Source organism: Canis lupus, chromosome 10 (assembly GCF_003254725.2).
Source record: "Canis lupus dingo isolate Sandy chromosome 10, ASM325472v2, whole genome shotgun sequence".
NCBI classification, from domain to species: domain Eukaryota; kingdom Metazoa; phylum Chordata; class Mammalia; order Carnivora; family Canidae; genus Canis; species Canis lupus.
Window position 1 is genome coordinate 66300788 of NC_064252.1, and position 27718 is coordinate 66328505.

The 27718-nt window shown below is 39.9% G+C and overlaps 1 long non-coding RNA gene across 1 annotated transcript in view; it reads left to right on the forward strand.

The window, feature by feature from the left end:
- LOC112673781 (uncharacterized) overlaps positions 1-27718 on the forward strand; it is a 344678-nt gene that overhangs the window by 92422 nt on the left and 224538 nt on the right. Inside the window, exon 2 of the long non-coding RNA XR_004803136.2 lies at positions 92-165. This is a non-coding gene — a long non-coding RNA (uncharacterized LOC112673781). The remainder of the gene's footprint in view (positions 1-91; positions 166-27718) is intronic.

The following is a 27718-nucleotide window of genomic DNA, read 5'->3' on the forward strand; positions in this document are numbered from 1 at the left end:
GTGGCAGGCACATGACTGCACATTCTGCCTCTGCATGGGATTGGATGTTGATTGACAGGGCACCAATAGCAACTTTATTTTATATTCCCAGAGCTCAGCAAAGCTGTATTCCTCACCAAGTGGCAAAGGCTGGACTGAAGGCCTGGAGAACCTGGGAGTGTCTGAGTGAGTTTTGATATTTAATTTTACTCTGATTCATTTGAGAGGCAAAAAGGGAAGACTGTGGGTGGTACAGAGCCTCTGGGGTGTAAGTGACACTCTGAAAGCATTCCTTCCCTTCTCAGTGGCTGTTCCCTGATCTAACAGAAACAGAGGACCATAGAGAAAACTCCTCAGCTTTAAAATTTAGCTGGTGTGTTTGGGGAATTGAGGGAGGGGTGCATTCTTCCAAACTGGTAGAAAGACCTCCAACATGGAAGTAAGAAAAACCCTTTAAAATAGCTGAAGACATATTAAAATAAATAGGGCCACCTTGTCTTTCCCCTTTCTGACAAGATTTTTCATGTAGCCATACAAACATGATCACTGTGCCTGGGGATCTCGGGGACTCCACAAACAACTGATGAATTGACTACAGAGGCTCAGAGGGCTGTGCTGATTGTGGCTGGGCCCTGGAGAAGACATGCAGAGTGTTGTGTATTCCCGTGTATAATGGCCCCCCTTCCAACATACCACACTTCACTGGATCTACGGTGCCATCAGATGTAACAGACACCATTTATTTTATCTTCCGTTAAGAAAGAAAAAAGTTATCAATGAAACTATGGTGTGCTCAGACTGTAAGATGCTTCCTGATATTAGAGATATTAATATGCGAATAGTCTCAGGGGTAGGCGAAACACAAGAATAAAATATTGACAAACCCTGGAACGGAAGAGAGAGTCTCTACCCCTTCCTCCAGTTCCCTTTACCAAAACACTGAACTGAGTGCCTTCACTTCCTTGGGTTTCTCTTTGACAGACCAACTAGACTTTAACTGGTTTGCCTTATCAAGTTGGTAAGTAGGAGTGACTTTGGCCTATCTTTTACACACTTTGGAAAGTTAGAATTATCCCCTAAGCCCAGAGATGAGCAAATTTGTAAAGCAGATGGTGTATGCTTTTCAGATGTCTCCATCTTGCTGAACCCAATTCATTTTTGTGACGCTCCATTTATTCTCCCCAATACTATGTGCCTTCATGTCCCATAATGACTGTCCAGGCTGCACTGTGGAACCCTGTCAGTGTGTATTTTGGGGAACTACCCCCAAATTCCTTTATTTTTCATTTTCCAATTCAAAATGTACCTGTCCTAGATAGGGCTGTAGGCCCTTGTTAGGTGACTAGCTAGTTACTCTGAAGTTGAATAGTGATAAGCTGATAATAGCTTAGGTTTATTCCTCCCAAGAAATGCATTTTAAGGTGAATTGGGACCTTGTTGAAGACTTTTAATACTAGAAGCGATTTTAGACAGATCAAAATAGTTGAGAGAATATTTGACCTTTAAGATGTCCACTATTCTTCAAATCAGAGTGTAGGTGACTCCTGAGCAACATGGGTTTGAACTTTGTGGGTCCATTTCTACTTGGGTCTTTCAATAAATACATTGGGAAATTTTTTTCATATTTGTGACAATTTAAAGAAAATTGTAGACAAGCGGTGTATCCTAGAAGTACTGAAAAAATTAAGAACAAGTTAAGTATGACATGGATGCATGAAGTATGTGTAGATACCAGTCTCTTTTATCACTTGGTATCATAAAATATACACAAATCTATTATGAAAAGCTAAAATTTATCAATGGTTACACTCATAAACATTTCCAGATTGTACATGGTGCCACTCATAGTTGAGAGAAAGGTAAACAAATGTAAAGATGCAGTATTAAATCATAACTGCATAAAATTCACTGTAGTACATACTGTACTGCTATAATAATTTCATAGCCTCCTCCTGTTGCCATTGTGGTGAGCTCAAGTGTTGCAAGTATCTGCTTAAAATGCCATGTGATGCTAATCACCTCCACGTGAGCAGTTCATCTCTCCAGTAAATTGTGTATCACAGTAAAAAGTGATCTCTCGCAGTTCTTGGACTATTTTTCATCACGTTTAGTGCAATACCATAAACCTTGAATAACACCATGGGACCCATCCAGAGTGCCATGAGTGATGCTGAAAGTGCTCCCAAGAAGCAGGGAAAAGTCATGACATTACAAGAAAAAGTCAGCTTGCTTGATATGTGTCACAGACTGAAGTCCACAGCTGAGGTTGCCCGCCATTTCAAGATAAATGAATACAGTGTAAGGACCATCATCCAAAACAAAACAGAAGGAAATTTGTGAAGCCATTGCTGCAGCTATACTGGCAGGTGCAAAACACCTTACACTTTTTTTTTTGCAAAATACCTTTTAATCTCATATTGAAAATGCAGCTTTTATGTGGGTACAGGATTGCTGCAAGAGAGGCACACCTGTAGACTCTAATTAATCATTTGAGACAAAGCAAAGTTGTTATATGACAGTTTAAAGCAAAAAGAAGGTAAAGGATCTAAAGCTGGAGAATTTAATGCCAGCAAAGGATGGTTTAGGAAGAAATTTGGCTTAAAAAAATGTCAAGATAATAGGAGAAGCAACTTCTTTTGACCAGTAGGCAGCTGATGTGTTTGCACATACCATTAAGAAAATCATTGAGGTGAAAGGATATCTGCTGAACAGGTGTTTTAATGCAAACTGAATAGCTCTGTCCTGGAAAAAGAAATGCCACAAAGGACACTTGCTAGTAAGGCAGAGAAGTGAGTGAGCACCAGGATTTAAGGCAGGAAGTGATAGGCTAACTCTATGGTTTTGTCCAAATGCAGTCTGCTTTATGATCAGGACGGCCTGCCCTTATCTGTAAAGCTGTTAACCCCTTTGCCTTGAAAGGAAAAGATAAATGCCAGCTTCCAGTCTTTTGGCTGTACACCAGGAAGGCCTGGACCATAAGAACCCTTTTTCTGGATTGGTCCCGTCCATGCTTTGTCCTTGAAGTCAGGAAGTACCTTGCCAGTAGGGACTGCCTTTTAAAGTTCTTTCCATATTGGACAGTGCCTATGACCACCCGGAACCCTGAGTTTAATTCCAAAGGCTTTGAAGTGGTCTACTTGCCCCGAACACGATGCTTATAACTCAGCTTTTACATCAGGGGCTCAGAAGGACCTTTACGTCTCATTGCATACATTACTCCAAGGAAAGAATTGTCAATGCTATTGAAAGGAACCCTGATAGAGCATCATGAAAATCTGGAAAGATTACACCATTGAAGATGCCATTGTTGTTATAGAGAAAGCCATGAAAGCTGTGAAGCCTGAAACAATAAATTCCTGCTGGAGAAAATTATATCCAGATGGTTGTGCATGACTTCACAGGATTTATGACAGAGCCAATCGGGGAAATCGTGAAAGAGATTGTGGATATGGCAAAAAAAAAAAAAGGTGGGGTGGGAGGGCTGAAGGGTTTCAAGATATGGATCTTGGAGAAATTCAAGAGCTAATAGACATCACACCAGAGGAATTAACAGAAGACAACTTGATGGAGATGAGTGCTTCTGAACCAGTGCAGGCAGTGAGAAAGAAGATGTAGAAGCAGTGCCAGAAAACCAACTGATGTTAGACAGTCTCACAGAAGGAGTCTAGTTACTCAAGACTGCTTTTGACTTCTTTTATGATGTGGACCCTTGGAGGATATGGGCACTGAAATTAAATCAAATAGTGGAAGAAGGATCGGTACATTATAGAAACATTTTTAGAGAAATGAAAAAGCAAAAAAGTCAGACAGAAATTACATTGTATTTTCATAAAGTTACATCTAATGTGCCTGCCTGCGTGTCTGCCTTCCCTTCCCTCCACCTTTTCCACCTCTGCTGCCCCTGGGACAGCAAGACCAACCCCGTCCCCTCCTCCTCTTCATCATCCTACTCCGTGTGAAAACGATGAGGATGAAGACTTTATGGTGATTCACTTCCACTCAATGAATAGTAAATGGTCACCATGCTGTAGAGCTAATAAGCTTATCCGTTGTGTATGTATATTAGTGTCTTCATGTGCGTCCCGGGCTGTACGGCAAGAACTGCATGAGACTTTCGTTGTCATTATTGCCCAAGTATTCATGGTGGAGACCACTGTGTAGAAGTCTATACGAGAATACTTGTATAGAAGTGAACAGCCTATCCTTAGGTAGGCATCAGGTGAATGATATTTGATATAAAAATAATGTGTTTTGTGCTATTTTATAACTTTGCTTTCAAAGAATTCCATTAATCTATAGTATGTCTCTCTCGTAATTGGAAAAGCTGCAATCCTATCATAGGTAAGTGGCTTTTTTAAAAAATGTAACAAATGAATATGATTATAATACTATATGCCATAAAAATTTATGATGATTCATTCATTAGTACACAGGCAAGGTTATTGTGAAGCATTTGTATCAATTACACTAGGCTACGATGTAGCAATCAAATCACTGCTGCTTCATTATCAGTGCATGAATTATTACACCTGTAAATAAATATGAATTTATTTTTCACATTGTCTTTTCATTTTTGGTATCTGGTTTTAGCAATATTTAAAACATCTACAATGTTTTATATCATGTAAAATGATATTGATATAGATACTGATGGATGACTCATCTTGCAAACAGATTATATAAACTTACGGTATCAATAAACACAGTACAGTACTGTAAATGTATTTTCTCTTCTGTATTATTTTCTTAAAATTTTCTTTTCTCGGGCAGCCCCAGTGGCTCAGCGGTTTAGCGACGGCTTCAGCCCAGGGCATGATCCTGGAGACCTGGGATCGAGTCCCACGTTGGGCTCCCTGCATGGAGCCTGCTTCTCCCTCTGCCTCTCTCTCTCTCTCTCTCTCTCTCTCTCTCTCTCTCTCTCTCTCTCTCTAATAAATAAATAAAATCTTTAAAATTTTTTTTTCTTTTCTCTATCTTACTTTATTGTAAAAGTCAGTATATAATACATAGAACATATAAACTATGCATTATTTGACCATTCATGTTATTGGTCAGTCAATAGTAATTCAATAGTAAGCTATTAGTTGTTAAATTTGGGAAAGTTAAAAGTTACATGGGGGGGGGGGGATCAGTGACCCTACCTCCTGTGTTGTCTAAGGGTCAACTATATACATACGTATGTGTATGTGTGTATGTATATATATCTGTGGCATGTATGTGTGTGTGTATACTCACTGTATATATGTGTGTGTATACACAGTGAGTATACACACACACAAATATGGCATGTTCTAAGTCCTAAATTTACCACGTTAGTATACAGACTGATAAAAGGATCTAGTGAGGGTCTAGCAAATATCAAAAACTATTCCAGGGGATCCCTGGGTGGCGCAGTGGTTTGGCGCCTGCCTTTGGCCCAGGGCGCGATCCTGGAGACCCGGGATCGAGTCCCACATCGGGCTCCCGGTGCATGGAGCCTGCTTCTCCCTCTGCCTGAGTCTCTGCCTCTCTCTCTCTCTCTCTGTGTGACTATCATAAATAAATAAAAATTAAAAAAAAAAAACTATTCCACACCTCTGAGCCTGTGGTATACACTCTGTTATCTGATCACAGCCCTTGTTATTGAGCTTAGATATGACCTCAGAATCCTCCTTAACAGAACTCTTACACCAAGTGACTGGAGTTGACATGAGAAATGAAGTCTACTTTATAGCTCTGATAGAAGTCTTAGTGGAAAAGGTATTTATCAGCTTACATACATTTCTCACTTATGAGCACAGCCAGTTCCTTTTTGTCTGGGATCTCTACATCTATTAGGTTAAGGCGAAGGAAATAGTAAGAAAGTATATGGACTCTTGTTTTCAGAAGTATTTTGGTGTAAATGCAGAACATTTGTCAGAAGCATTGGAGAAGGTGTTTTTGGAGAATAATATGTGCTTGTCTGAGGCTCAAGTCTTGGTTAATGTTGACAAAGAGAATTAGGGCAGGTGCTGGGCCAAACAGAACAAAGGGAGAAGATTGAAAGGCTGGGGTGGGGGGCATCCGTGTATGGCAGAGCTGAAGAATGGATTAGCCTGAAAAGCAAGAGTCTGATGGGTAACCTGGAGTGGTCATGCAGTGTGGCAGGAGCGTTACTGTGGAGAGGGTGTTTGCCAGATGTTTTCTATCTCACTGCAGATGATGGCTCTCAGGCCAGAAGGAGATGAGGTTTGCTTAAAGGAGGAGCTCCCAGGCCAGCCCACATAGGAAAGCACACGTTGAGTGTTCAGCATGTAGTAGATGCCCTTGTATAGGGGGTGCCCATCTGAAGTTAAGGTGGGGGCTACAAATTTCCTGCTTGCAAGCAGCAGACTGGTGTGGGAAGAGGCATCCTCTTAATAGTGGACACTTCCATGGTGCCCCTATAGAACTTGTAGACACTTACATGTATTAACTATTGTCCCCATTTTACACGTGAGGAACTAAGGCCTTAGTTAGTTAGGAACTAACTAAGGAATTAACTAAGGAAGTTCTGCAGATTGCTCAGGATCATACAACTGGCAGTGATTTATCAGCTACTTCGAGCCAAGATTCATACCATACAGTTGGGCTCCAGAATCCTGCATCATAATACTGTGCTATGTCTCCAATCACTCTCTCACTGGACAGAATGAATGAATCTAGAAAAAAGAAAAGTATGAAAGAGACAGAGCTTTCCTGGGTTACTTAATTTGACTTCCCCGGGATGCATCTGTGGCCACTGAAAAATTCTCACTCATGGACTGTGTGTGTGTGTGTGTGTTTTAAGAGCAGCACTGTGGCTACATCCTATTTGCATCCCCAGTGAAGAGTGCAGTCCTTGATAGGAAAAAGGAAAGATCGAGTGAGTGAATGAACAATTACTTGAATGTATGTGTGTATGAATGTATACTGATGGATGCACGGTTGGATAGATATATGTATGGATGTTTTCAGTTGTTGTCAGCGTAGTTTGGGAAGGTAAACTAAGAGAGAAAAGAACTTTCTGGTTAAAAACCAGAGGGATTGGGAAAGGACGCCTGGGTGGCTTGGCGGTTAAGTGCCTGCCTTCAGCCCAGGGCGAGGTCCTGGGGTCCTGGGACTGAGTCCCACGTTGGGCTCCCTGCATGGAGCCTGCTTCTCCCCCTGCCTGTGTCTCTGCCTCTCTCTCTCTCTGTGTCTCTCATGAATAAATAAGTAATATCTTAAAAAAAAAAAAAACAACGGAGGGACATACTGTTCTACCGCATGGTTGTAGACAGTCTACCAAGGCTTAACAAACAGCCAGAATTCAGGACTGCCCTTCCAGTGAATTCAAAGACCAAACCTTGTTAAGACCTTATCCATCACTTACTTTTTCCACAAAACCTCGCACTTACCCCTTCCTTGCCAGAAGTCTGGTTCTCTGCTGCGTCTCTCAGCCCTTCTGTATGTACTTTGTGTATCTGATATGGAATGACCTCTCTAGTTCTAATGAATTCTGGTCTAGTATGAATTCTGTGAAGTTGCACATTAACTCTTCAGTGGAGGAGGCAGTTGATGTCTTATTTCTCTCATTCGTTGCTTAGTGTTTTGGTTTGATTCAAAGTAGGTATTTGAGAAATACTATTTACATAAAATAGATTTGAATATTTCCTCCCAGTATCAAGCAGGTGAACCAATGCCAGGAAAGGGAACTTAAAGCGCCACTCCATGATTAATTATCATAATACCTGCTGCTGATTTTTGTTGTTTGGAAAACAAATCTAGATTTTGCTACTATATTATTAATCACTCCACGTAATAGTAACCTTGTTGACTCATTTTACTGTAGAGAATATAATCTGGACCTCTCGGTTCTCTGCTTGTTCCTCTAAACCAATATTCTATTGGAGACTAGTCTAAAAATTCAATCTTGGTAAATGACAGCAGTCACAAGAAAACTTATTGATCACTAATAAGTTAGAGCCTCCAGGGAAAGCTGTAAGAGGTAGTGGTTCTGAAAATCTAGTCTGTGTGTCATGTGCCATCGGAATTCAGCCTCAGTTCTCATGTGCCGTGTATGTTCCTTCTCCTCAGAACTGCTGAATCAGAATGCCTGCAGGCCAGCCCAGGACCTGCATGTCCCTCACATTCACCATGTGATACATCCACAGACTTAAGGGACCAGCTGGTTAAATGTTTTCCTATAGTAGAAACCAGTTATCGACTAGGCTTTTTGCATAAAAATGAGCTTCGGAGATGATTTAATTCCATTCCCTTCAGTTACTTTTTTAAAAGGAATTTTTCTTTTTGTTTATTATTTTTCATCTTTCTGGACATTTAAAATGAGATTTAAAGGGAAGAAAATAAGGGGCATCTGGGTGGTGCAGTTGGTTGGGCATCTGACTCTTGGTTTTGGCTTTGGTCATGGAATCGGGCTCCAGGTCAGATTTCTTGCCCAGAGTGAGCTTGAGTTTCTCTGTCTTCCCTGTGCCCCTTCCCTCACCTCACTCTCTCCAAAGAAAAAAAAGTAAAAGAAAAGTTAGTATACTTTATAAAACCCTGGTTTCCTTGAACTGCAGTTTGGTCTGAGTCGTGTGTGTGTGTGTGTGTGTGTGTGTGTGTGTGTATAACTGTTTATATATATACACACACACATATAATTTGTTTTCAATTTGTTAGCCACATACACTTGTGATGGACAAAGTACACATACAAAAAGTTCCCTCTGGAAGCTACCTCATTTAAAAAGGCTAATCCTACAGAGAAATCATTTTGAGGGGATCCCTGGGTGGCGCAGCGGTTTAGCGCCTGCTTTTGGCCCAGGGCGCGATCCTGGAGACCCGGGATCGAGTCCCACGTCGGGCTCCCGGTGCATGGAGCCTGCTTCTCCCTCTGCCTGTGTCTCTGCCTCTCTCTCTCTCTCTCTCTGTGACTGTCATAAATAAATAAACAAAAATTAAAAAAAAAGAAATCATTTTGAAAAGAACAAATTTGGAATACCGTTTCTGTCTGACCTAGTTTCCTTTTGAATGACCTTTTAATGCCCTTTCTCACAGTCCCTTTCCTTCCTTTGATTTTTCCTTATAGCTTTCAGTGTAAATCCTGAAATGGCCCCTACACAGAGCAGAATTTGCAGAGACGCACCATAACCAGTGGTCAGAGGCCAGAGACCCAGATTCTGAGCCCCTGCTCAGGCTGCTTAGCTTTCCCATGTAGGCTCCAGGGGCATAACTCCTCCCTCTTCCTCATTTTTAGGCTCTACCTTTCCTCTGTAGGTGCATAATGAGATGCTCAAGACATCTCTCCAAGTCTGTACTTTGTTAACAGTACAAAAGCAAAATGTACATTCCATCAAAGCATCATCAAAAGTTCTGCACATTTATTTTTTTAAAGGTATATTCCTAATATGCTAATAAACACGAATTCCCTTGTATCAAGAGGGTAAAATTTCTGCTAGGGAGGTAGTAATCAAGATGGGCCTGTTGCCTTGTTGAAGCCCATTTTTTTTTCCTTAAGAGACAGTTTCAAGCGGGATAAATATTGTAATCTCAAAAATTGAGGCTCTTTTGGCTAAAAACAGATACTAGAATCCGAAGGTGTAGTGGGTACTCTGAAGCTCAGAGACATGAAAAGGATTTTCCAAAGTCGCATAGCTGATCAGTGGCAGAGCTGTTGACTCAAGTCTCTCAACTTCTGATCCAATGTTCAACTTAGAGTAGCACCAGAAAGAAGCCTGTCTCCTCTATTGCAGTTTTTTTCTGCATGTTTATTAGCATGGTTGAAAAGTGAAAGAGGCCACAGCTGGATTGCCAGGCATCAATGATTCAGGTTGAGAGGATGGCATCCCTCAGGCAGAAATGCACCTGGAGTCTTAAGGACAGGCAGAAACATTTTTTTAGAGCAAAAATTGGCTGTTATACAAATCATACTATCCTTGCGGATTGTATTAATGCTAAAAAATTAAAATATAAAAGAAGTAGTTTGTTTTTCACTTGCATTGCTCAGTGGTTCTCCAATTAGAAAGCGACAGCCTTTCTATAGTTAACCCTGAGGTATTGGTACAGCTACCCAGCCTTCTGTGGTGGTGTTTTCTCCTCATCTTTAAAATGGACATAGTTGTATAGAAGAAATGAGAGAACTGTTGTGATATTACAAAAACTAGAAGAATTCCTGAGATCTGGTACAACTGTTACACATTTCAAGCATTCAACAGCCACTGAAAGAAAAATGAGGAAATGAAAAAAAAAAAAAAAGACAGGAATAGGAGAGATGAGACTACCACTCATCCTCCCTTTACAGCTTTAACAAGCTGGCCAGTCATCTTAAAGTCCGCATTTTAGGTGACTGGGTGGGTGAGGTGTCCCTCCATCATTCTCAGTTGTTTCTTGGCCCCCGACTTGTTAAAAATTCAAAGTCACAGCGTCTTTCTAGGATAGTTCTTTCCCTCCTTCCCTGTGTTTTGAGTGGAAAGCTCCAGGAAGGTGCAGTGACTACCCAATGATGTAAAATTTTCCAAAGACTCAGAGAGCCAAAGTCAGCCCAGTGAGAAAACAAATAAAGAAAATACTAAAATAACATTGAGGGCAGAGGCCCCCGTAGTACCTGCCAAAAAGATACGAAGTTTGATTAGAATAATTATTTTAATTGAATTATCATTTTAAATCAATTAAGGGGAAGGATTTCAATGGAAGGATGCCAAGCCCTACGCATGGGATCCATTTGTTGGGCAGCATGTTGGGAGCCTAAATAATTGTACACTCATGCCCTCTTTAATAAACACTCACACACATTCACAAAACCTCTCACAATTGATCTTCACACCCAGGGCTGCAGACCTCGGCTCTGCTGAGCCCTGTAATGGGATAACTCAGGGTGATTATGTGGTTTAGTAAATATCCATAAATTAAGGATAGTGTTTGAAGGCTGCCAGTAACGACCTCAGTTTCCCAGTATCCCCCAGAGGAGGGAATTAATTCTTCGTAAGAGTTTGGGGCAAAGGCAAGCTAGGATGGAGAAGATTAGCTCCTTCTATTTCTCTCCTCCCATAATTGGTTACCTTCCTGGTCCCTCCCAGGACACTGGAAGTGTTTCACCAGATCTCTGCGTCTCAACAATAATGTACTTCGAAAAGGAGGTTGATTACGCTGACTGAAATCCATCCTGGCAAAAGGCTTTTGCTGCAGCTGGTTCCATTTACATTTTGTATTTTTGGAGCTTGTGCCTGTTCCAGGGAGGGATGGGATAATTGATTTAAATCAAATTATGAAACGTGATACTTTGAATTCCTAAAAACATGTTTCCTGGCACTGCATTCAGCAGTGGAGCCCTCACAGGTACGGTGGAATGGGATGGGCGAGGCCGAGCCTCTCTTGCACCGCATGCACGCGTGTGTGCGTGCGTGTGTGTGTGTGTGTGGTGTTAGAAGGAGAAGGACGGAGGGAGGGAGGGACTGACTTCCACACTCTTCCTTTAGAGGTTGTGCTGCGGTCTCTGCCTGAAATCATGAGGGGGTCTCGTCTCCCCTTGTTCTGGGTGAGAAGCCACCATCACGTTGCAGCTGTACCCCTTGCCAAGCGTAGCCGTTGCTGTTGATCGTGAGCTTCCTCAAGTTGCGTCTCTTTGATCACGGAGCTGAAATTAAAGATGGTACATCGTGTAAATGACAAAGAAAATAGACGGGCGTTCAGGGAAAAATGCTAATAACTTTAAGACTTCACTGTGTCACACATTCATTTCCATTTGGGAAGACAATTTGCCTCCTAGATTTTAAAAGCTATTTTAGAACAGTTTCAAAATCAAGATCCTTAATGTTGCTTTGCTCCCATCTGTAGCCTAAATTATTTGTAATTAAGTTAAATAGCTTCATATAAATAGTAGACCTATGCAGTCGGGGGAAATGATTGTTTCGCATACTTCCACGCTTTGTGGAATTGTGAGTAGCAATAGCATCTTGGAAAAGCAGCCCCCACTCTATTTGGCGCAGAACTTTGATAGGGAATTTTGGATAATTTTTCTTCCTCCAAATACTACCAGTGATTCACTTTAGATCCTGAGTCCAGTGACGTAGCTAAATTTGAATTACACCTCTGCAACTCACTTGTTTGCAACCTTGAGCAAGGTATTTAACCTCTTTGTGCCTCAGTTTCCTTATTTGTCAAATGACGATCATAATAATACCAACCACATGAGATTATGCGTAAAGTGCTTAGAACAGTTCCTAGTCTGTATCAAGGCTATTACTTCTTTTTAAGTCATTATTGAAGAAATAACGTCCATCCTGACAATCTATAATTCTTGGAACGCTTCCAGCCATTTCTTTGAGTGGCTTGTTGACGTTTTCACGCACATGAGTAAGCACTCCTCTTTGCTGGAGACTCAGTCCAGCCCAGGGAGCAGCTTGGGAGGGTTGGAAGGTCTTGCAGCCTTGCAGGCTACTTTGAACTGTTGGCCCTTGGAGTTTTACCTCACTAGAGATGAAGCCCACTGAAAGGGTGGGTCTTTTTGAAACTCTCTGTCTTGACTGACCTTATTTTACTTATGGGTAAGCTCATGAACAAAGATGGACCTCTCAGACCAGGAGTCAATTTCAGAAGACCAGTGTTTAATGTTGCCAGGCATTATAATTCATTCAGAAAAGTGTGTGACTTCTTCCAGCCTCTCCCAGCAGCTGTCCCAGGTTTGGCTCTACAGGGGGCTTATTTTTATTTAGATGAGTCAGACTTGCTGACAGTTTCCCTCCTTGAGGAGCCCAGACACCTTTGCTCAGGCTCAACAGGCAGCCCCACCTCCCCTCGCTTCCCTGGGCCTTGGAAACACCAGGGTAGTCCAGGAGAGGGCTCAAGAGGTAGGGTAGGAAAAGATTTATACAGCTTTGCCTTCCTGGCATGAGTGCAGTGAAATATGGGGGAACCTAATCTACTGTTCACCTCTTTTAAGATAGAAATATCAAATCAGATTAAGTGCTTAGAGTCACTGTTAAAATTAATTTTGATCAAAGTGATAAATGCACTTAGTTAAAATCAAATGGTACTAGTTAACATGTAAGAGAAGGAACAATCTGTTGCTCCCATTCTCACTTCCGTCCCCCTAGAACAATCTCTGTCTATAAACTGTTTTTATCTCCATATTGCTAAAATAATGTTCTTTACTATTTTTTTTTATTTACCAACTGTACATGTTATATATTGGCTCTTTTTATGATAATGATTGAGCGGTCTTAAACTACTGCCCTTACTTCCTCTGCTCCCAACCTTCCAAGATAGTCATATCAAAAATTCTAATTAAATTAATTGAATTTCCACTATCACAATGATACAAATATTATCAGTATAGAATTAGTAGTATATATTATGCTTCTAATAATTGCCCTATTCTTACACATATATGAATTTCTATATACTTGTCAAGATGGGCTACCTTTTTTGGGGGTAACAACTCCAAGATCTTGTCTGCTCAAAACAACGGGGATTTATTTTTTGCTCATGTATGTCCACTCTGGGTTGACAAAGGGAGTGAGGGAGGGATTGTACTCATTAGAGTCCCTAAAGATCCTCAGCTTTTGGGGCAGCCACCACCTTGAAGCTAGTCAGTCTTCATGCCAGAAATAAAAGTACTCCGGAGGCAACCAACCAGCATTTAAATGGTCCGACCCCAGATGTGATCCACATCACTTTTCCTTACAATTTGTTGGCAGAACTATTCACATGGCTCTACCAACCACAAGATGCCATTGAAGACCAGTTCTACCATGGGTCTGAAAGGTGAGGAGCTAAAAGTATTTGGTGAAAATCACTTAAAATTACCATTGAATCTTCTCTTAATTTTTCCCAGTTGGTCTGTTAGACACAATTATTTGTATTCCCCAAATGTTTAAATTGAAGACCTTCTGTATAGCTGCTACAATGAAGACTTTCCTCTGCTATTCCTTACTTACATCTTTTTCCTTCTTAGTTTATTCCTTTTCATCAGTGGGGTACTATTTCAACAGCTTCCTAAGAAAGTGTATGGGGGAGATGCCTTGGTGGCCTGGCTGAGCATCTGCCTTTGGCTCAGGTCATGATCCCTGGGTCCTGGGATCGAGTCCCAAGTCAGGCTCCCTCTGGGGAGCCTTCTTCTCCCTCTGCCTGTGTCTCTGCCTTTCTCTGTGTCTATGAATAAATAAATACAATCTTTAGGGGAAAAAAAAAGAAGAAAGTGTATAGGGGATCTACCCACCATTTACTTCGATGTGGATGGAACTGGAGGGTATCATGCTGAGTGAAATAAGTCAATCGGAGAAGGACAAACATTATATGGTCTCATTCATTTGGGGAATATAAAAAATAGTGAAAGGGAATAAAGGGAAAAGGAGAGAAAATGAGTGGGAAATATCAGAGAGGGAGACAGAACATGAGAGAATCCTAACTCTGGGAATCAAACTAGGGGAGGTGGGCGGGGGGTGGGGGTGACTGGGTGACGGGCACTAAGGGGGGCACTTGATGGGATGAGCACTGGGTGTTATTCTATATGTTGGCAAATTGAACACCAATAAAAAATAAATTTATTAAAAAAAGTGTATAGGGGATCTAAAAGATGCAGGAAAGTTATAGCTGAGTCTTTCATAGCAGTCTTTCCTGCTCTTACCTTGAACTAATTTGTAATTTGGCTGCATAAAGAATTTTGGGTTGGAAATCCTTTCTCAGTAAGAAATTCCTTGACATTCTGATTCATGTGACCTGGATTTTGCATGTTACCTAAATTATCTGAGTGGAATCTTTTTAAGAGTTTTCACTTTACTGTTATTCTGAAATTTCAAAATGATGTACCTTGGGATGAGTCTTTTAAAAAATGGTGTTTTCCCTTAATATTCCATGTTCACCTGGGATTCTAAGAATGTGGAGCCATTAGAAAATTCATAATTTTAGTTTAGAGAAATTTTCTTGTTTTTATATTTGATAATTTCCTTCTCACCACTTTTTGGTTTCTTTTTATGGAACATTTTAAAATTAGATACTGTACTAACCAGGTTTATCTTCCATGTCTCTTTGTTTCTCTCCTATTTGCCATTACTCTGTCTTTCTTGTTTTTCTCTAGGTTTGCATGATTTTATCTTCCAAATCTTGTCCTGATTTTTTAAAAAAAAAATCTGGGTTTATCATAATTTTAGTTTCCAAGAATTCTTGTTTTCTTTGATTGCTCCTCTTCTGTAGCATCCAAATGTTGTTTTACGAATGTGTGATATCTTCTGGCTCCGAGGATATTAATTATAGTCTGTGAAACTTTGTTTTATTCCTACATTATCTATGTTTCATCTAGATCTCTTTCTGTTGGTTGTTCTCCTTTTTATTCTGGAGACTTTCCTTAAATCTGGTAACCTGTGAGTGTTCATTTTCATTTAGGAATGGGGTTGACTGAGAGCTTTGTGAGCCTGGAGCTACACTGTAATGTCATTGGTTAGACAGTAGCATTTTCTTTGGAGAAGGCCCACATATCAGCATATGGGAAGTCTGGGACCATTCACCGTCTCTAGCAAAGAATCTGACAGCAAGAACTCTGAGGGTGGAGCATATATTTTGTTTGCTGTTGGAGTTCTTGAGATAGGACAAGTAAAGTAGGCTAGTTAACAGGCTCACAAAATTCCTTAATCCTACAATTTTTACGTCCTCCTCCTACTCAACCCTTCACTACAGCTGGAGTCTCTCTAGTTTATTCCTTTTAGAAGGACACACTTATAATCTTTTTGCCTGGGGATTATGTGGTATGAGGAAAGAGATTTAAGAAGGCAACTAATTTTTTTTTAAGGCAACTAATTTATAAGCATAATTTTGTTACTCCCCCTACCCTGAAATCTCTGTTTAGACTTGAGCCTCACCTCTGCCTTGTACAGTACCCAGCACTGTTAGTTTCTGGGCCTCTTAAAGATTCTGTAAGGGATCATTACTCTCTTCCCATTGTGGTAGCTCCCTTTGCAAGGACTTCTGGTTCTAATTTTCCACACTCAGCTAGATTGGTCACTACTTCTCTTTGATATATTTTCGTTCTAAAAATGTATTAAATTTCTCATTTGCTGATATCTCCTCTCCAGCTTTCTTGTCCTGAGGACTTCTATCCTTTTAATTCCTTTATCCTTATTTTGATGGAGACTCAGAAAAAAGAAAGGTTTAAATGTATGTGGTTATGCCATATTTAGCCAGAAATCTCTTTAATAAAATAAGTTACTTCATAGTTTTGGTGACAGATTGCTCATCTTTCCATGTTGTCCATAACCATTTTCTCTCTAGGTACTCTGAGCCCTGAGCAAGAAAGACCAGCCCTTTCTCAAGAGAATTTCAAATTCTAGACTTGAGAATATGGTAAACTAATGTTCTGGCTTAAGAGTAGTATTGCTTAGGTGTTTATTTTTATTTTATTATTATTTTTTAAATTTTGTTTATTTATTCATGAGAGAGAGAGAGAGAGAGAGTGGCAGAGACACAGGCAGAGGGAGAAGCAGGCTCCATGCAGGGAACCTGATGTGGGACTTGATCCCGGGTCTCCAGGATCACACCCTGGGCTGGAGGCGGCGCTAAACCACTGAACCAGCCAGGGCTGCCCTGCTTAGGTGTTTTAAAGCATGAGTACTCTCTGAGAAGGCTTGGGTTTGCATTTTAGCTCCATTGCTTTCCAGCTATGTGACCATAGGCAAGGTTCTTATTCTAAGTCTGCTTTCTGAGTTATAAAATATGAGTAATCATAGTGCCTACCTCCTAAGGTTGATATAAAAATTAAAGAAGGAAATACATGACTTGTAAAGTACATAGCACAGAAAAAGTATGCAATGATAGTAGTCTTATTATCCTTACTTGAAATATCTGAGCATTTCTGGCTGTATTGTGCCTAAAAGAAAAATTTTTAGCTCATTTCAGAATTCTCAAAAATTACAGGCTGAATCTGTGACTTCCAATCACTCTCAGCAAGCACTGCTCTTGAATCTGAGTTCAGCTCATTTCTAGAATCTGTATTCTGTCCTGTTGAGGTAGTGAGCTTATTTTCATTGGCAAGTTTACTTTAATGCTTAGTGATCTTTCAAGCTCAGAAAGGCTGAGCCATATCCCTAAAGGTTGAAGTTAGTGTCAATCCATAGCTTAAAGCAGATGTTGGCAAACTTTTCCTGTAAAGAGCCAAATAATAAATATTTTAGTTTTTGTGTTCTATACAGTCTCTTTCTTAACTTATTTGTTTCTGCCATTAGAGTATGAAAGCCTCCATAGGCAACATATAAACAACTGGGCCTGGCTATGTTCTAATGAAACTTTATTTACAGAAAACGATGGCAGTTGGGTTTGGCTGTTGGTTATAGTTTGCCAATCCTGGCTCAAGGCGTAGTGGGGAAGAGAGAGGCAGGGGAAGGTGTAACCCAATGAACATAAGTTTGCTTTTTGGTGACTCAGAGACTGCATCAGGTCAAGTTGTCACACAAATAAAACTTTTATTTGCAGCAAATAAGGAGATCAAGGAGAATGGCTTCTAAAACTGTGACTCCCTGAGCAAGGGTGGATGGGTTCCTTTTATTTAGGATTGGGGTGAGTATTTGGACAGGGAAACCTTGTCATTGGATGTAGAGGCAGGCATAAGATTCATAGGAAACATGCCTACACACACATTGCATGTTATGTAAATGAGGCTCGTACTCCTCCTTTGGTGTAGATTTTAGTATTATGATGAGGTAAAGGTAGTTTTTGGTCATTCTAGAGGTCACTCCATGATCTGTCTGCAGGTGTGAGTCAGAGGTTAAAATTCAAACTATTATCGGTGCTCTGGGCTGGCTAGAGGTCTTGTCAGCTTTCTTGTCCTGAGGACTTCTTTCCTTTTAATTCCTTTATCATTATTTTAATGGGAACTCAGGAGGAAGAAAGGTTTAAGTATATGTGAACATGCCATATTTAGCCAGAAATCTCTTTAATAAAATAAGTTACTTCATAGTTTTGGTGACAGATTGCTCACCTTTCCATGTTGTCAATAACCATTTTCTCTCTAGTTGCTCTTGCTAGAGGGGTGGTCTTGCTTTCCATTTGCCTGAGTTGAGAGATAAACTGGGAGGAAGAACTTATGGAAAAATGTGGGACAAAGGTTGGTGAGTACAAGCAGGTGGGCAGGTCTTAGGCTCTAGTTGGTGACAAAGGGAAGAGAAAATAAGGAAACATAAATGTGCCTATGAAGAAAGATATCATACTTCTCAAAAGCAATTGGATTTTAAAGGAATCTTAAGGATGCTGACTATCATGAAATCACTCCTACTTCTCTATCACGTTCCCTCTAAGGGGTGACCCTTGGGAAAAGTAAGATGAAGGAAACATTTTTTAAAGTTTTTATTTAAATTCCAGTTAGCTAACATACAGTGTAATATTGGTTTCAGCTGTACAGTATAGTAGTGCAGCACTGAAAGAAGTATTTTTGAGTAACAATATGAGGATCTTCATACTTTTCTCTTTTCCTTCACATTCTTCGGTGATTCCCCTTCCCTTGGTTAGTAACTTCAAGCATCTTCACCTCTTCCTAACAGATCCCATTAATATGAAAGGGTAAATTACTAGTAAAAGTTTGGATTATGACACCTCCTAAAGAATTTGTACTTTAAAAAATAAAATGAAAGAACATGATATTTCCTCTTAAGAAATACTTTTTTTTTTTTTTGTGATGTATGCAGTGGACACACCTCATTTCTGAACCTCACCCCATCCCTAATCCCGTCTGGGGGTGTGGTTCAGAGATTGGGTGGGGACCCATGGTTTCTGTTGCAAATATTACTTGGAAATAAAAACAATGCTTCAGTAATTTCAGTTGTTTTGAAATGATCATGTCAAAGTGTCCTTTTCCATCAAAAGCATAAGCTTAACTTTCTAACAGAGTGATTTGATTAGATAACCCCAGTGGCATATAGTCCAATAGAAGAAATAACCACACACAAAAAAATCTTAAACTTTTTGGTAATCATATCATCGGTCTTCATCCTGCAGTTGTTTTGTGTGTATATGGAATAATTCAAATGAGTTTTTATTTTGGTTTAAGTTGACATTTTCATAGTAGTTTAAAGAAATAAAGGTGAGGGCAGCCCCAGTGGCCTAGTGGTTTAGCGCTGCCTTCAGCCCAGGGCGTGGTCCTGGAGACCCGGGATTGAGTCCCACGTCGGGGTCCCTGCGTGGAGCCTGCTTCTCCCTCTGCCTGTGTCTCTGCCTCTCTCTCTCTCTCTCTCTCTCCCCCCGCCCCCCGTGTCTGTCATGAATTGAAAAAAAAAAAGAAAGAAAGAAAAGAAAAAGAAATAAAGGTGAGATCAATGAGGTAAAGTAAAAATCTTGTCTTCTGATTTTGAATCAGAGTAATCAATGTAAAATCATAATATTCTTTCTTTAAAAAAAGATGTATTTTCAAGATTGATTTTCAAAAAAGACTTGGAAATTGTAATTACCCGAGTATCAGTGTGTACCCCATGCATCTGGATTCTGTTCACTAAATACCATTTCTTACTAAGGGATGACATCCCCTTGGATAAATGGATAATTCCACGTGTGGGGAAAGAAATGTATGAGATTAGCCAGGGACATCTTATTAGACCAGATAGTAATAAAGATCTCAGTAGTATGTGGATTATTTTAAAAAGACTAAGGAGACAATTTAAATAAACTACTTAGGAAAGATGGGACAGTTTTAAGCATTAGTAAGAACTGAATGCAATTGATTTAAACATACAGAATGTGTTTAAATCCACAGGTTCATAATGGTACTTTAAAACAATACACACACACACACAAATGTCCTCAGCAGCTCACTGAAGATTGGTAAGTAGAGAGAAAGAATCTAGCATGTTTCCTGCTGTTCCTATATAATAACCAGGTAGTTGATAAGTCTTTATAGGAATGTTTCAGTTAATAAAAAAGAAGAAATAACAGAATTAGAAAATTGTGATTTTTGCAAAATGGATGAATCTAGATTAGGAGTCAACAAACTTTTTCTGTAAAGGATCAGATAGCAAATATTTTAGGCTTTGTGGGCCGTATAGTCTCTGTTGCAACTACTCAAGTCTATAGTGGAGTGTGAAAGCAGCCATTGGTGGTATGTAAACAAATAGTCATGATTGTATTTCAGTAAAACTTTATTTATAAAAGCAGGGTGCACTGGTTGGATTTTGTCCAGGCTATAGTTTGTAGACCCCTGATCTAGGTAATGATCATCAGTGTCTGATAACATCACAATAAAAGGGACAGCCAGGTTTTATGCCTCCTATTGGGGGTACACAGTTCTAACTTGAAAAAAAAAAAAAGAAAATGAGATGAGAATCTGATCAAGCATCTATATTTAACTACCAATTTTCAAAGAATAAAAGGAAGAGAGGAACATATTAGAAACCTAGGGAGAAGCAATCAACAAAATCTAGATTGTGGGAATATCTAGGGAATGACTGATTTCTTAAATAAACAAAAAAAAATTCAAGAGGAAAAATACTATGGAGGAGTGATCTATGGGTTAAAAATGACATAAGAGGGGCACCTGGGTGGCTCAGTGCTTGAACATCTGCTTTTGGCTCATGTGTGATCCCAGGGACTGGGATCGAGTCCCACATTGGGCTCCCCACAGGGAGCCTGCTTCTCCCTCTGTCTATGTCTCTACCTCTCATGAAGAAATAAGTCTTTAGGGATCCCTGGGTGGCGCAGCGGTTTAGCGCCTGCCTTTGGCCCAGGGCGTGATCCTGGAGACCCGGGATCGAATCCCACGTCAGGCTCCCGGTGCATGGAGCCTGCTTCTCCCTCTGCCTATGTCTCTGCCTCTCTCTCTCACTGTGTGCCTATCATAAATAAATAAAATAAATTAAAAAAAAAAAAAGAAAGAAGTCTTTAAAAAAAGAAAAATTCTCAAATATTACGGTAAAGATACTATATAATAAACCATCATGTGCCCATCACCTAGCTTTAATGAGTATCAGTATAGGGTCAACCTTATTTCATCTCTGTCCCACCAACCTCTTCCTCTATTGGGAATTGGAAACAACTCCCTCGATCATATGTATAAATATTCCAATATATATATATGTTTAAAAATACAACTATACCACCATACCACATCTTTAAAAATAAAAGTTTTTATATAAATGAATTATGAAGCTTTTAAAAGTTTATCTTCATATTTCTAACATTTTTTAATAACATCAAATATCCATCCATTCACTATTCACATTTTCCCTGTTTGCTCATAAATTTTTTGACAATTTGTTTGAATTATTTCCAAATAAATTTCAGTGTAACTACTAGTTATCTATTGCTGCTTAATAAACTATTCCAAATCTTGGTGACTTAAAACCACCATTATTTTACATGATTCTGTCAGTTTGTTGGGATTCTTCTGGGTCACACAGCTTTATTCAGCTGGCATCTTGACAGGGTTGGAAATAACCAAGGCTTTACTCTCATGTTGGAAGTCTTGATGACAATGTCCAGAAGGTAGGACCTCCCTCTCTCTCCATGTGTTCAATCCAGGAGGGAATGTGTATCTCTTTACCTGGGGGCTCAGAGCCCCCCAACAGCAAAAGTAGATGATGCCAGGCCTCCTAAGACTGAGACCCAGGAAAATGTCATTTCTACCATATTCTGCTAGTCAAGTAAGTTAGAATTAATCCAGGTTCAAAAGGAGAGAAATAGACCCCATCTCTTAAGAGGAGGAGGACATGACTTGTTTAGAGACGAAATTGTGGATAACCATCTTTATGGAGAAACAACCATATTTACCCACTGAAAGCATTTGATATGTTCTTTAAAATCTGTAATAATTGCCATTTTTATTCCCCTGGCTAAGATATCTAATTTGAGGTTTACATGCTTTTTTACAGTTCTTCCATCAAGAATTTAGGAGCCCCCTTTGCCCTTAAAAGCTGGTTACAAATTATTTGACTCTTAATTATAAAACTTTAATTCTTCATGTGAGATATGACATATATTCATGAAAAAAATATAAATAAGCAAAAAAGATAAAAGCTCACACCACAAAGAAATGAGGAGTTAAGTTTTTGATATACATTTGTTTGCATGTCCACATACATAACAATTTGGGATTTAATCCTACATATATGAGCTGATACTAAATGTACTGCTCTGTAACCTGTTATATTTTACTTTACAATATGGAATGAACATATTTTCATGCATATGTTTAAAACTTACCAATTAAAATCAGACCTGCCTAATGGGTCAAATATAAAATCCACCGAGATGCTAGTAACAAGGAAACTACCTAAAACAAAATTCCACCAGATGATTAAAAGTGAAACAAAAATCAAAGAAAAGTCAAAGATACATCAGAAAACACTAACAGAAGGAAAGCAGAGGCCAGATTTTATTATCAGACAAAAAAAAAGAATTCAAGGCCTGAAGCACACAGGATAAGCGGCTGTGAGATGTCTTTGCTTCCAATGCATCGTCACAAACTTCTTACTCCTTGTCTCTTCCCTCAGCCTTTCCTGCTGAGCGCCTCCTCTTGTCATTTCTTCAGGGTCCAAATGCCTCACAGCAGTGTCCTCTTTAAACCCCTGGTCGGGCTGTGTCAGCCCTCCTCGAAGGTTTCCTTCGGCCTCCTGTGGAACATCTTCTGAAAGGGGGTCTGCGTCCACCTTTGGCATGTTCTGTGGTTTTCCTGCATTTTCTTTCACAAGACTTTCTGCCTGTTGAGTACTTTTCTGTTATTTCTTTTGACTAAATCATGAAACAACCAGGGACACTTTTCTCCTTCTCTGGCAAAATAGAGCTGTTGTAAGGAAACAGAACCTGGATGATAAGCTAGTCGAGGTTTCTTAAGTCATTTTTATTTTGATTATTTTTTTGAATTTTTTATTTATTTATGATAGTCACAGAGAGAGAGAGAGAGAGGCAGAGACACAGGCAGAGGGAGAAGCAGGCTCCATGCACCGGGAGCCCGACGTGGGATGCGATCTTGGGTCTCCAGGATCGCGTCCTGGGCCAAAGGCAGGCGCCAAACCGCTGTGCCACCCAGGGATTCCTATTTTTTTATTTCAGCAGCAGAACTTCCCTTTCCAATCTCAAGAATTATAAGTCTTAAAAAGAGCCAGCCCTTTGCCATGGGCCATGGGAGGTAAGCCACATAATTGGAGGAGCAGGAGGATAGGGGAAAAAAAAAGAAAACAAATAAATGGAAGAAAAGCAGAGCTGAATGGAGCCCTGGTGCTCACCAGATTTTATGAGGAAAGTACTGAAAAGGAATGACAAAAATGCAAATATCACCTTTGCATATCATTGAGGCTTGAAGGCCTGACTGTACATTTATATTGCATGTATAGGACTGGAATTCCTGGGCATAATCTCTTGAGGTAGGGGTATGGCTACATTATCAGTAATTACAGGTAGCTAATTTTATTTTAAGATTTTATTTATTTATTCATGAGAGACAGAGAGAGAAAGGCAGAGACACAGGCAGAGGGAGAAGCAGGGAGCAGGGAGCCCGACGTGGGACTCGATCCCAGGTCTCCAGGATCACACCCCGGGCTGAAGGTGATGCTAAACCGCTGAGCCACTGGGGCTGCCCCACAGTAGCTAATTTATCTGTAGTATCTTACTTCTGGGATAGGTGACTGTTTCAGAGAGAAAGCAACATGGGTATGTTTAAAAAATAGAAATGCTTTATTTTTTTTAATCATATAAATGGAAGTGCTTTAAAATGAAAAATATGTATACGAGTACTAATTACTTTCATTTAGAGTCTTAAAAAGAATAGGAGCAGCATATGGAGAAATGTGTGGAGGCTAAGGTGAATTCTGTATCCCTTTTACCTTGTGCACTTACCTTGTGCTTCTTGGCTTACTAAGGCCTTCGCCGTCGTGATTGAAATCCTCTCAATCTTTCAGGTCAAGTTCAAAGTCTCTCTCCCCATGTCGCACTCCTGGATGCTCCCTACTTTAACTAAATAATAATTATGAGTGTAACAAACATGATAATGAAATGCAGAGAAGGAGTTTTCATGCCTTTATGTTTTATCTTCTGGTTAGTTATTCATGGGTTTTTCTTTCTTTGGAGATTGAAATCTGCAGCAAGTGGTCAAAACTGTCTTGATTTTTGTAGCTCCAGATTGCCAAGCAGATTATGTATTATAAGTTGATCCTCAATGAATATTTATTAAATTATAGCTGTTTCACCTTCAGAGCCCCCTGAAATTGAGAAGCAGCCATAGCATGGTTCTAATATGGTATAAAAGGCCCTCAAAAGGCTTTACACTCTATTTTAGCAGAATGAAGCACTACCACCCTCATATTTCTCTTCTTATAAACTAGAAAAGTATCAAGGACCTGCTAAAGTATCTTGGGTGCTTCCTTATTTTTTGCCTCCTTATCCTAGCTCTAGGAATTTGGCACATTGCCACTGTTTGCTTAGAAGGTCACGTCAGAAAACTCCTTCAAACATGGGTCAAACCAAAAAAGCTTTTTTTTTTTTTTTTTTACATTCTTTGATCTCATCTTTCTGCCAGTTTATTGCAACTAAACTAGGAGCTGTGAAACTCTCTTTTCTACATTTTTTTTTTCATTTTTGTTCCTTCTCTTTTATTTAAAGAAAAATGGGTGATTGCCATTCCATGGCTCTTTTTTCCTTGGAGTTCTAAGGTTTTTACATTTCATCGTTCACTGCAGATTTTAGTATAAAAAGGTTCAACTTTGTTTTATCTGAGCTTTCTGAAATGTTTCTGATTGTAACATAATAGACCAGTAATTAAATACTGAGTTAGGGAATGGTTTTCTTTTGTCCCATTTCATCATTAAGGGAGGAAAACAGTCCTAGCCATCAATCTGTGGGGCTGTGTGATGCTATAATACAAGGTTTTGATTAGAAACTTTTCATCTACCATTCTCAAACCATTTTATCAGCCCTTGGAATTTTCTCTAGCTTTGCCAAGGCTTCCCGGGGGAATCTCTGCAATGTCTTAACGGCTTGGAGACAGACAGGATAATGCTGCACACCTCAGGGTTTCCTTCCATGGTCCTGTGTGTACTCCTTACAGGCTCTGGGTCCAGGTAAAACACTTGGCGTGGGTGGCGGATTTGAAACGTGAGCTTTCCACACATCTGCTGAGGACACTGACTATGGCAGAGAAAGTGACCCTCTCCAAGTTTTATTTGGGTCATAAAAATTCATGCTGTGCACCACCTCTTTAAGAATCTGTGCCATTAAATGTGGCTAGATCCAGAGTACACTCTGGAGGAAGCCAGAAAGGACATTAAAATGCTTAGTCTATGACACACTTCCTTATTTTTGTCATTTTGACATTTATGTGTTGTTTCATTAGGGATTTTTAAGAGAAGACCCTTTTTGGGCAAGAAGTTTTCCCCACATCTCCATAAGAATCAACAGTTTATAATCAAACAGCTGTCTGGGCTGCATTTAGACTGAGCTGGACCACCTGCTGGCTGTTAACCTCTGAAAGGTTATTATGATACAATTGTTGTTGTTGTTTGTTTAAAAAGTTTCAGAGCTCAAGGAAAATATTAGTAATGAGTTACTTAACCTGCAGTGTTTACTGTTCCCACTCAACTTGCAGATGGTGTTCCAGTGGCCAGCAAGAGGGAGGGCTCATCTGAGGCCAACACTATTTTGCACTTGTTTTGGAGATGAACCATAAAAATAGGCTTGGCAATGAGGAGGACTGCCCTTGTGGAAGGAGGCGGGAGGCAGCATTACAAAAGCCTTTTAAAAGGAAACACAACCATTTCTGATGACTGAGGTTGAGAGGCACAATCCCGACATAACCCTTAGTTGAGTACAGGGTAAACTTGAGGCCGTAATCAGTAGAGCGGTGTGTCTTTTGAACACGTGTGGTTCAGCCTCTGTGTTTTGAGGCTTGCTCACCATCTGCTTTCTTCACACCCTTCTGACTGCAGATTCTCTCAAATGGCCGTGTGGGTACCATTTTCTAGGCCCTGTAAAAATCCAATCCCCGGACATCCTCACACAAGCTCTGATTATAAAATGGCCTGCCTCTCCTCAAGACATGGGGCCCAAGAGCATGAGCATCATTTGCAGAGGTAGGGACATGTCCGTGTGAGTGGAGGGGGACTTTTTTCTGGTTATGGGTATTATGGACAGAGAGGACGAGGACTTGCTAGAGTAGGTGTTCCATGAGGATCGAGATTTTGTCTGTTTTAGTCCCTTCTTCGTCCCCAGTGCCTAGAACAGTGACCAGCACGTGGTGAAAACCTACTAAATAGTGAAAGGCAGCAAGAATGAGTGAATATCTTTTCTGTTCACTTTTTTTTTTTTAATCTCCTGCATAATAACGAATAGTGGTCTGTAAGTGTGGTTGGCTCTCAGCACTCATATCACAAAACTGCCAGGACTGTTTCTGGCTGCGAATTTCAGAACAGTGAAGATGAAGATTTAGGCAAGATCGCATTCAGGGGCTGACTTGAGATGATTTGTGAGGCAGAATAGAATGAGAGAAAGAATTCAGACTTTGGCTACAGACAGACTTGAGCTTGGAGCTGAAATAGATCTCTTTCTTACTCTGTGACCTTGAATAAGGCTCTCTGATTCTGAGTTTCTTTATGTATAAAATGGGGATAATGATAGATATCCTATAAGTTTTCGTATTATAGATCATATAGGTAAAACCTGGTATGGGACAGAGGAAGCAGTAAACAGTCATTATATTTATTGTTTTTCAATTTTTAAAAGTTTTTATTTAAATTCTAGTCAGTTAACATCCAGTGTAATATTAGTTTCATATATATAATTTAGGGCCTCAACACTTACATAGAATACCCGATACTCATGTTAACTAGTGCACTCATTATTATTAACATGTCAGCATTACTGTATTATCAATACTGTTACAATACTATATAATAATATATGATCAATACTATTATAACACACTAGTTGACTATCAGAGAATGAATTCTCTGTGCACCACAATATTTTGTGTCAGAAATTGCCCAGGATTTGACAGGTTCTAGTCCTATGTCCACCAGTAGCTAGTTTTATTACCCAGGACAAATCACTTAACTTTTGTTGTTTTTTTTTTTAAGATTTATGTTTATTTATTTATGATAGACATATATATATAGAGAGAGGCAGAGACACAGGCAGAGGGAGAAGCAGGCTCCATGCCAGGAGCCCAAAGCGGAACTCGATCCCGGGACTCCAGGATCGCGCCCTGGGCCAAAGGCAGGCGCGAAACCGCTGAGCCACCCAGGGATCCCCTCACTTAACTTTTGAGTCTCACTTTTCTCATTTGTAAAGTGAGGGAAATAATCATGCTGATTCTGACTGATAAGGAACATTCCAGAAAGTAGGGCTTTGAGAATGATTATAATCTTTTATGACCCTGGAATAATTAATGTGAAGCTGCTTGGTCAGCTGTTACGTGAATAACAAATATCAGTTCAGTTCATCTCAGCTTAACACATGCTTATCAAATCTCTACTATGTGCCAGGTACTGGGTTAGGTACAGAGAAAATAAGACACGACTCGTGCTTCCGAGGAGCTTTTAATCTGGTGGAGAAGATGTTCACCTGAACAAAGCACAGTTACTCCTGAAGTTAATGCTTCTTCATTTTGCTCATTTGTTGGCATCTTAAAAAACAATTTGATGAAGATAGAAGTTGGAATACCTGGTATAAGATTTTTCTCCTCCTCCTGTGTTGGTACAGAGAGTTGGCAGCAGGTTATGCTACCTTATCTCGGATTGCCTTAGAACCGTTGAAGGAGACTCATGAAGTCAGGGCCTCCATCATCTCATGTCTCTGCTCAGGAGAGTGGCAGAGAATTGCAGTCT